Source organism: Vigna unguiculata, chromosome 1 (genome assembly GCF_004118075.2).
Source record: "Vigna unguiculata cultivar IT97K-499-35 chromosome 1, ASM411807v1, whole genome shotgun sequence".
NCBI lineage: Eukaryota > Viridiplantae > Streptophyta > Magnoliopsida > Fabales > Fabaceae > Vigna > Vigna unguiculata.
This window is the reverse complement of record NC_040279.1, coordinates 27,362,949-27,371,979: the sequence shown is the minus strand read 5'-3', so window position 1 is coordinate 27,371,979 and position 9,031 is coordinate 27,362,949. Positions and strand designations below refer to the sequence as shown.

General features: G+C 27.6%; 1 non-coding gene across 1 annotated transcript; it reads right to left on the bottom strand.

The window, feature by feature from the left end:
- Positions 1-910: 910 nt before the first annotated feature.
- On the bottom strand, positions 911-1,017 carry LOC114165631. The gene has a single exon (XR_003599744.1). It is a non-coding gene; the product is annotated as a small nucleolar RNA R71 (small nucleolar RNA).
- Between the last annotated feature and the right edge of the window lie 8,014 nt (positions 1,018-9,031).

Genomic DNA, 9,031 nt, shown 5'->3' with positions numbered 1-9,031 from the left:
ACAAAATAAAAAATTATTGATCACTAAAATAGCACTATTATGAATAAAAAAATTATAATTGATCGTTAAATTGGTCAATAATTTATTATAGACTAATTTAAAAATCAACTCCTTTTAATAATAAATCAATTATAATTTTTTATTCATAATAATAACTATTTTATTAATCAATAATATTTTATTTTATAAATTAATATATAAATTAATAACAACTTTCTATTATTAAAATTAGTTGTTAATTTGACTTTAACTATTTTTTACCTAACTCTATTATGACTTATAAAACTCAGTGAAATTTGATTACGAGCAATTTTATTAGAGCCAAACATCACAGGTGGAGGTATTTTTTTTAAAGCATTAAATATAAAGATAAAATAATTAATTTTAGAGGATATTACATATAATCTTTTATTAAAAATAAAAATAAAACAAGAATGCTTTTTGAAAGCCAATGCCACACGACATTTCACTAAAATGAGTTGGCCCGCGTATACTTCCCAGTTACGGAGCACACTGCGTACCCCATTTCCTTCGCACTTAAGCCTGTTTGATCAATAATATATAATGCAATTTGATCCAAAAAAAAATAAAAATTGGGGAAAATAATAATAGAACAAGAAAGAAAGAATAAATCAACACTAAAAGAACAAAAACAAGACAATTCTTCAAACCGTCAACACATTTCTTCTAATACTCAACTAGAAATGAATCAACGTTGATGCCAACCAAATCACTTAGAAATATTCTATCAAACTATGTTATGTAGCAAGGGAGGGCCTTTACACTATCTAATATTGTTGTTCCACCTACAACCAAGACAATGAAAATGAGTTCAAATCAAAGCTTAACTAGTTCAAGTGTTGTAGAAGAGAAATACTTTATTTAGTTCTTTCCACCATGAAAGTACATCAATGTTAAATTTGACCTTTCTACTTTTAGGAAAATAGCACATGAATCATTTTGTGAAGAATGGGAGAGGTTTAAGTCATTGCTTAGAAAATGGCTAAATCATGAATTTAAAGATGTATCACAATTGAACAACAATGAAATTATTTTAAATGTAGCAATATGAGAGACCATAATGTCTATTGATGCACAACAAGCAACAAAAATAATAGATTTTTTGCCTCCACGGATTATCAAGCTCGACATAACAAGTAATCAATTTATAAAAAAATGAGTAGTTGATCTTATTACTTAAAAAACCAATTAAGCACAAAGTAAATAATAATCAATTTACGATGGTCAAAATTTTGAGCTTGTTTAAAAAGGGGGAGGGGGAGTTCAAGTCCAATCAAGAGGAGTTAATTATTCCTTTTCTTATAATACAGTAATTGAATTATTGGGTAAATGCCTATAGGCAAGAATTGAACCCATGACCCCTACCTAGGGCTGGGCAAAATAAATCAAACTGCATTGCACTACCAAAAACTGCACTGAACTAAAAAACTGTTTGTATGAATTGCACTGAACTGAGAAACACTTCAGATGAACTGAACTGAACTGTTATTCTTAAAACTAGACTAAACTGCACTGAACTGCACTGCACTATAATATAAATTGAATTGTTTTATGAACTGCACTACGTCAGAAGTGAACTACACTATTTTTGAACTGAACTGCACTAATTTTTAACTTAACTACACTGTTTTTGAACCGTTTTCGAACCGTTTTCGAACCGAATTGCACTGATTTTGTATAAACTTCAGTATTTTTGAATTGAATTGTATTATTTTTAAATCAGATTGCATTGATTTTTAACTGAATTGCACTATTTTTGAACTTAATTACACTATTTTGAATCGAATTGCACTAATTACATATGATTGTACTACGCAATAATAATCTAAAGTTTATAATTTGAAAGTGCTTAGGAAATAATACTTGAATATGCATCATACTTCAATACACCAATTAACATTTTTATAATTTTTTTATTTATATTAAAGTTTTCCGTAACTTAAAATGTAATTAAAATATTAAAATTAATATAATAAATATAAATATCGGTATTAAGTTATTTTTTATATTTTAAAATCTTATGTAATATTACTTTTTAGTTTTACAATGTTTATTATGTTACGTCAAATTTTTTAAAAGGATTTATTTTAGAAAATTTTCAAAATTAATATTTTTTTAACATTTGTATTCATTAATATTTGTGTGAAAAATGTTCTAGAAATTTTATGAAATTCTAAAATATATTTTGTGAAGTAATGAATTAATAACTTTTTATATTTTTTAAGAATTTTTTAAAATAAATTCTCTTTAAAAAAGTTAACGCCACATAATAAATATTTTAGAACTAAAAAATAATATTATATAAGATTTTAAAATAAAAAATACGTTACTACCAATATTTATATTTATTATACTAATTTCAATATTTAAGAATATAAATAAAAAATTATAAAAATGTTAGCTGTCACAAAATTTAATTTTTAAAAATAACTTCTGTAAACTCATAACATAAAAATAACATTACATAGTAAAATTTATTCAAAATAAAATAAGATCTTGAATTAATTTATAAATTTTTTAATAAATTAATTATAAATATTTTATATTTTTCTCAAAGAAAGAGTAAAGAAAAAAATTAAAACAAAATAAAATAAATATTTCAATATGAAAGAAAAAGAATAGAATGTAAGACACAAAATACATAAGTCCAATTTTTATCTTAATACCAATATTTTATTTGAGGTATTTTGCTCTTTCAATTTACTATAGTTCAATAATTAACTTAATATAAGTTTAGTTTCTTAAAAGTGAACTATTTTATAATACATTTTAATTATTATTATAAATAGTTTAGTATATTTTAGTTTAATATAGTACAATTAACTATAGTTTAGTATAGTTTAGTAAATTATGCCCAACCCTACCCCTACCTTTAGAATAAATACAATACTTTAACCATATAAGTAAGAACTCCAACCTATTGATTTATTGATGTCACTAATCTCTTAACAAATTACGTAATTTACCTCTAATATCACTATTTTAAACGAATGATAGATTTTAAAAAAATTATTTATCATTCAAACTTATAATCCATTAAAGTTTCCATAAATAAACATCATTAAAATAATTCATTGTTTATGAAAACATCAAAAACCTTATAACATTATTCTATAATATTTCTCAATAAGACCCTTTTCACTAAGTCTCAACAAGTCTCTTCACAATTGTGCATCATTACCAACATCTGCAACAACATTTGATCTCATATACATATACGATCATTGCAGTCAAACACACACAACCATTCACAAAACATGTTGTCTCACATGATAGTTCAAAATATGTTTTCATAATCTCGGGGTCTCACAACACCATTTAATTACATCAGATGCCTCACACAACCATTCACAAAGTTTATTGTCTCACACAATAGTTCACAATATATCATCACAACAAATAATACAAGCACTGATTATCTTAGCATCAAGAACCAATTTTCAATTGTAACTCTCGCAAATAGCTTACCAATAATCATTCACTATTAGTGCAACCATCCCTCCTACTTCTCACAGGCCTTACAAACAAAGTCCACTTCCCCTACTTTCCAAGAGTCTTACAGGAGAAGTACATAGGTGTCACTTCTTGTCACTCTCCTTGAGAGCTTTCTTGGTGAAGTACATTAGTGTCACTTCCCACAACTATGCTTAAGATCTTCCCTAGTGAAGTACACAAGTGTCATTTTCCATTACTCTCCTTGAGAGCTTCCCCGACAAAGTACACAAGCACAACTTCCCATCACTTGAGTGTTTCCCCGATGACTTATGGGTGGAGACCACTCTCCGTTGCTCTCTCAAGAGTCTAACGATGTGAAGTCAACACTCAAGTTCACCACTAGAGACTGATAGAGTGTAACACTTTTCGTTTAGTCACCACCTAACTCCATACATCATATTAAATATCAACTCAACAATTTCGATTCATATAAAATAATACATCACACAAAATAGTGACAAGGTTTTTGATGTTATAGAATAATGTAATTAGGTTTTTGATGTTTTCATAAATGGTGACTTATTTTGATGATGTTTATTTATGGAAAATTTAATGGATTATAAGTTTGAGAAATAAAGAAACTTTTCTAAATTTCTCGTTCTGTTTAAAATAGTGGCATGAGAGGTAAATTAAGTAAACTGTTAAGAGGTTAGTGACATGCTAGAAGGAGTGTTACACATCACCTCCTCTTCCTCCAACTCATCTTCTTTCTCCTCTTTTCTTCTTCTGAATCATCTTCATTTAATTTATAACAAATATTTCTTTAGATTTAACGAGAAAATTAACACTCATTTTACTGACGAATTTCAAAAATACAATTGCCCACAAATTTTCAAAAAATTCAATTACCAATAGATTTATCTACAAATTTAAATAAAATCAATATCGAAGAATTATCATAAATTTTATCACAACATGGTCAAAGCTAAAACAATAATTTTGACATTCATTTTATCAACATAGTTTACTGATGAAAATATCTATCGAGAATAAAAAATTTTGAGTTATCGAATTCTTTTACCGACAAATCCATTACTGTCAGAAAATAAAATCCTAAAATTTGTCTATAAAATTTATCGGTAAATTCTATTTTACCAACAATTTTTTTTATCTATACAAATCTATCCTTAATATGGTGTTTTCTTGTAATGGATATTTTGGAAAAAATCATTCAAGATTTTTTATCCAATGAAATAAATATCGAAGCATTTACAAGAAATTCAGAAACTTGAATGGACCATTTGAAAAAATAGCTATTTTAGCAAAAAAGTGGTAAATTCCCGTCACACACCAAGATCAATCCTAAAGAATGCTATAAAGTTATCACTACTATAATTGACAACATTATTAGAAAAATAATTGCCGACAATTTGACAATACAAGATGTAGTTAAAAACATATGTGAGTGATCAGTGAAAAAGAACGAGTTGGAGTTAGAAAATTAAAATAGTATAAGAGTGAGACGCTAAATAGAGAGATAAAAAAGAACAAAAATTAAGAAATGAAGAAACAAAGAAAGAAAAGATAGGCATTCATTAATGCCAAATTTATCCGATCTACATTCTTTCCATAAAATATAAAGAAAAACAATTTGCACTGATCATAAATAATCTTCAAAAAGTTATAGATTAATAAAAATTTGTGAAAAAAATTATTCACTAATTTGAAATTGAAATTTTTAACAACAAGGGGACCGAGTGTCCACGATGATGAAGTCATTTATCCACTAGTACATTTTAAAATATTGTGTCAATGAGTTCCAAATGTTTGACTTTAACATGGGACAAAGTCACATTATTTGTTAATATTGAAAATATGTTTGTGAATGAAATAATTGTTGGGTTTATATTTGTCATGAGTTATAGATATTGAAAATTTGTGATTCTATATATATGACATTGGTCTTATACACATATAAGTAATTTTACATTACTTTTAATCTTAAATCTTAAGACAATTATATTATTAGTCTTTATTCTTATATAGTGTTTAATTGTGTCTATTCTATCTCATATTGGACTTTTGACGACTATTCCCAACAATAATAAATGAGAAATTGAAACGTAATAAAAGGAATGAAATAACTTAATAAAGAAAAAATAAAAATTAGGTAAAATGAACACACATGCACCATGAAATTCCAATTTGGAGAATAATTTTTTTTATTGAGCTAACTAATATTATTTCTTATTCAATTGATCGGTATAGAGAAGCATAACAGGTATATAAATTGATCTTTGGTGGGGGATCTCTAAAATGAAAGGACAAGGTAAGTGGCTGGGTGCCATCAGTTGCTGGTTGCTAAAGGTCCTAATTAACAATGATTAAGGGCAGTAATTAAGTTAATTGTAGCCACCAAATCCTCCCCCACCACAACTAAATGAAAGTGAAAGAATGTAGGTCACAAAACCCAGCAAACATATACAAAATAGATGCCATTTTGCAAAAGTGTAAGTCCAAAATGGCTGTTATCATAACCAGAGCATCATTTATCAAACACTCTCATCATTTCCATGATTCCTTCGTCTAGACGCGCCTATATATAATATATATTGCTAAAGATATATATGCACATAAAATAATGCAGAGTTAGGAGGAAGTGCAAATATATAATCACAGATTTTGGTGGAACCATATTCATACTCATCAATTCCGATGCTGCAGATGACTTTGAAGACAAAAGTGCATGTGGGGTATGGAACAACATTGAACCCTAATCCATTTTTTATGCTTTTTGTTACTCCACTAAATTATCATATCATTATTAATAGTTTTAGTTTGTCTACTTAATTATCATACCAGGAGTAGTTTTAGTCTCATTTAAGGAACTCTTTTACTATACTTTAATGGCAAAATATTAACCCGAGGCATATGAAAATAATGATAGTAAGAGAATAATCACTTTTTATTAACTTTATTAGCTTTGTTCATTAGGATTTTAGGAGTGAGTTTGGTCATTGAGTAAGAGAGATCCTATGACATTATCACATTAATAACAACCATTTTACAATCTATACGGTCTAACAAAAGTGAATTTTTGTATTTTTGAAAAAAAAAATTAAGTGAAGGATAGTGAATAATAATGCTAATTAAAGATTCTATTTTTAGAAATTAAAAAAGAAAAAGAGGTCAATGATAATTTTAGAGTTGTCAAAACGGATAATTTGGCCTGGTCCGACTCGATCCACAACGGGTTAATTACTTAGTGAGCAAACCCAACCTGATTCACTTATTAGTGAGCCAAAAAAATTTGAATCCGACCCGATCTACCACGAGTTGGTGGATTAAACAGGTTGACCCACAGACTCACTTAATTGAAAAAAAATATAATTTTATTTTTAGTCAAAACTAAATTATAATTCTAATTAAAATCTAAATAAACTTTAATACAATCCAAATACAAATCAAAATCACAAAAATACAAATTATCTATGTGTTTAAAAAAAACCTAAATTGACCCAAATGCAAAATCGAACTTAAAAAAAATACTTGTGTGTGACCCTTTATTTGCAGGTTGGTGAGCCGAATTCTAGGTAGGTCGGGTCAAAAATCAATCCGTATTGAAATTTATATAAAAATTCAATCCAACCCGATCTGAATCCATAATGAACCAAATTGACTCGCAGATTCCAACCCATTTTGACGATTCTTGATAGTTACTTCTTATCTTTTTCATTGTATTTTTTTTTTTCTATTCAATTTGAACATGAATTTTAAGTGATGTATACGAGTTATGTATTCGACAAAAATAGCTGATTAACAGAAAGTTACTAAAATCATTTGTGTTTTAGCCAAAAGTCACTAAATTAACTTATAGTGTAAAACCGTGTTAAATCTAAATACTGTCTTAATATAATAAATATGGTAATAACAAAATTAGTTTGATGACTTGACCCATTTGGAATTAGAGTATTCCCTAAGCATGATTTGATAAGATTACGTATTAGTGATTACATGTATCATTAAAATAACACCTATATCTCCAGCCTTTTACACACTGTTTGGTGCTCTTTCACCATCAAGACAAGTCACAAAGAGAGAAAACTTTCCTTTTATAATATTATCAATTATGAGTGCTAATCCCAAAATTTAAGGGCATATAACAAAAGTAACAAAATGTTGAAAAATAGACAAAGCAACCAAACGCACTTATAGGCCCAGCTGGGTTCGTGATTGCATAGTTTCTCATCGCTCACATGCATGCTTTAATTTCCATGCACACTCATCTCACATTTTCATTTTTATAAATAATTTAATTATAAATTTTAATCAACAATGGAGTTGTTAATTCTATAATAATCACACCTATTTATATATTGAACTTTTGAATATTTACGAAATTATCTATATTCTCTCCTTTTTCTTTTATATATGTCAAAGACATAATAATCATCAAAGATATTGCACGTGAATCTACAACTATATTATTAGATCTTCTTCTGTACAGGATTTTCATATCTATTGCCTTCCACGAAAAAGTTGGTATAGAAACTCCAAATATATTAAATACAACCATTTTAAAATCGACAACAAATTTATATACCAAATATTAAACACAAGTTTTAAAACAGCGAATTATTACACGAAAAATAAGTAAACTAAAGTTCCTTTTCATATTGGCAGAAATGGTCCCACTCCCACATATGATGCTCAATTATAAATGTCACAATGAAAAAAAAATGTTCGTATTTTGGAATATTTTTCTTAAGAAATAATAATAATTGGAAAAGAAAAAGTTACACATGGATAAGTTCTTAAGACATCTCAATTTGATAGTTGGCTAACTAAACAAACCAACACTTTGTCTTTGTTTTCTTTCGTGTAGATGTTCTTTTATGCATGTAGCCATCATGTAGTGTTTTTTAAGGGCCACTTTCGAACTTTATTTTGACTCAAAAAATCACCACGCCGTGAATGAAATCGAGTATAGTAATGAGTTGCTTTTGCTCGTTTTTTTAATGTACTGCATTTTATAAAAAAAAAATAGAACTGTAATTTCGACATATTATTAGTATAATTTTTTTACACTATTGACTAATAAAAAATTAGGATGTATGAATTTTAAAATAATAATATAAAAATATGTGTAGAATGAAAATATAAAATTATTTATTATTTACATTTTCGGTACATATAATATTTATTTCAAAGAATATCGAGGAAAATTCGTATTTAATTTAGTATATGTTTGATTTGCAGCGAGATAATGAGATTTAAATTTATTTATTAACTTTTATTTTTCATGTAGAAATTTAAATTTTATTCTTACATATGTTTTTTTATGTATTATCCACTGTCTCAGGTGGTGGCATATGCGTCAATAAGAGAAAGACGGAGGGCATTATGGGGTAAAAGGGAGTCAAAAGAACAACACCCGCCAAACACCAGTCCCCGCTGTAAAACAACGTTAAAATAAAAAAAGAAAAACCACGGTACGGTCCGATCATATGGCCAAGCGCGCGCAGTCGCGCGTGTTCACGCCCTCTCGCTGTAGATGGGCACGGTGGAGGTGGGG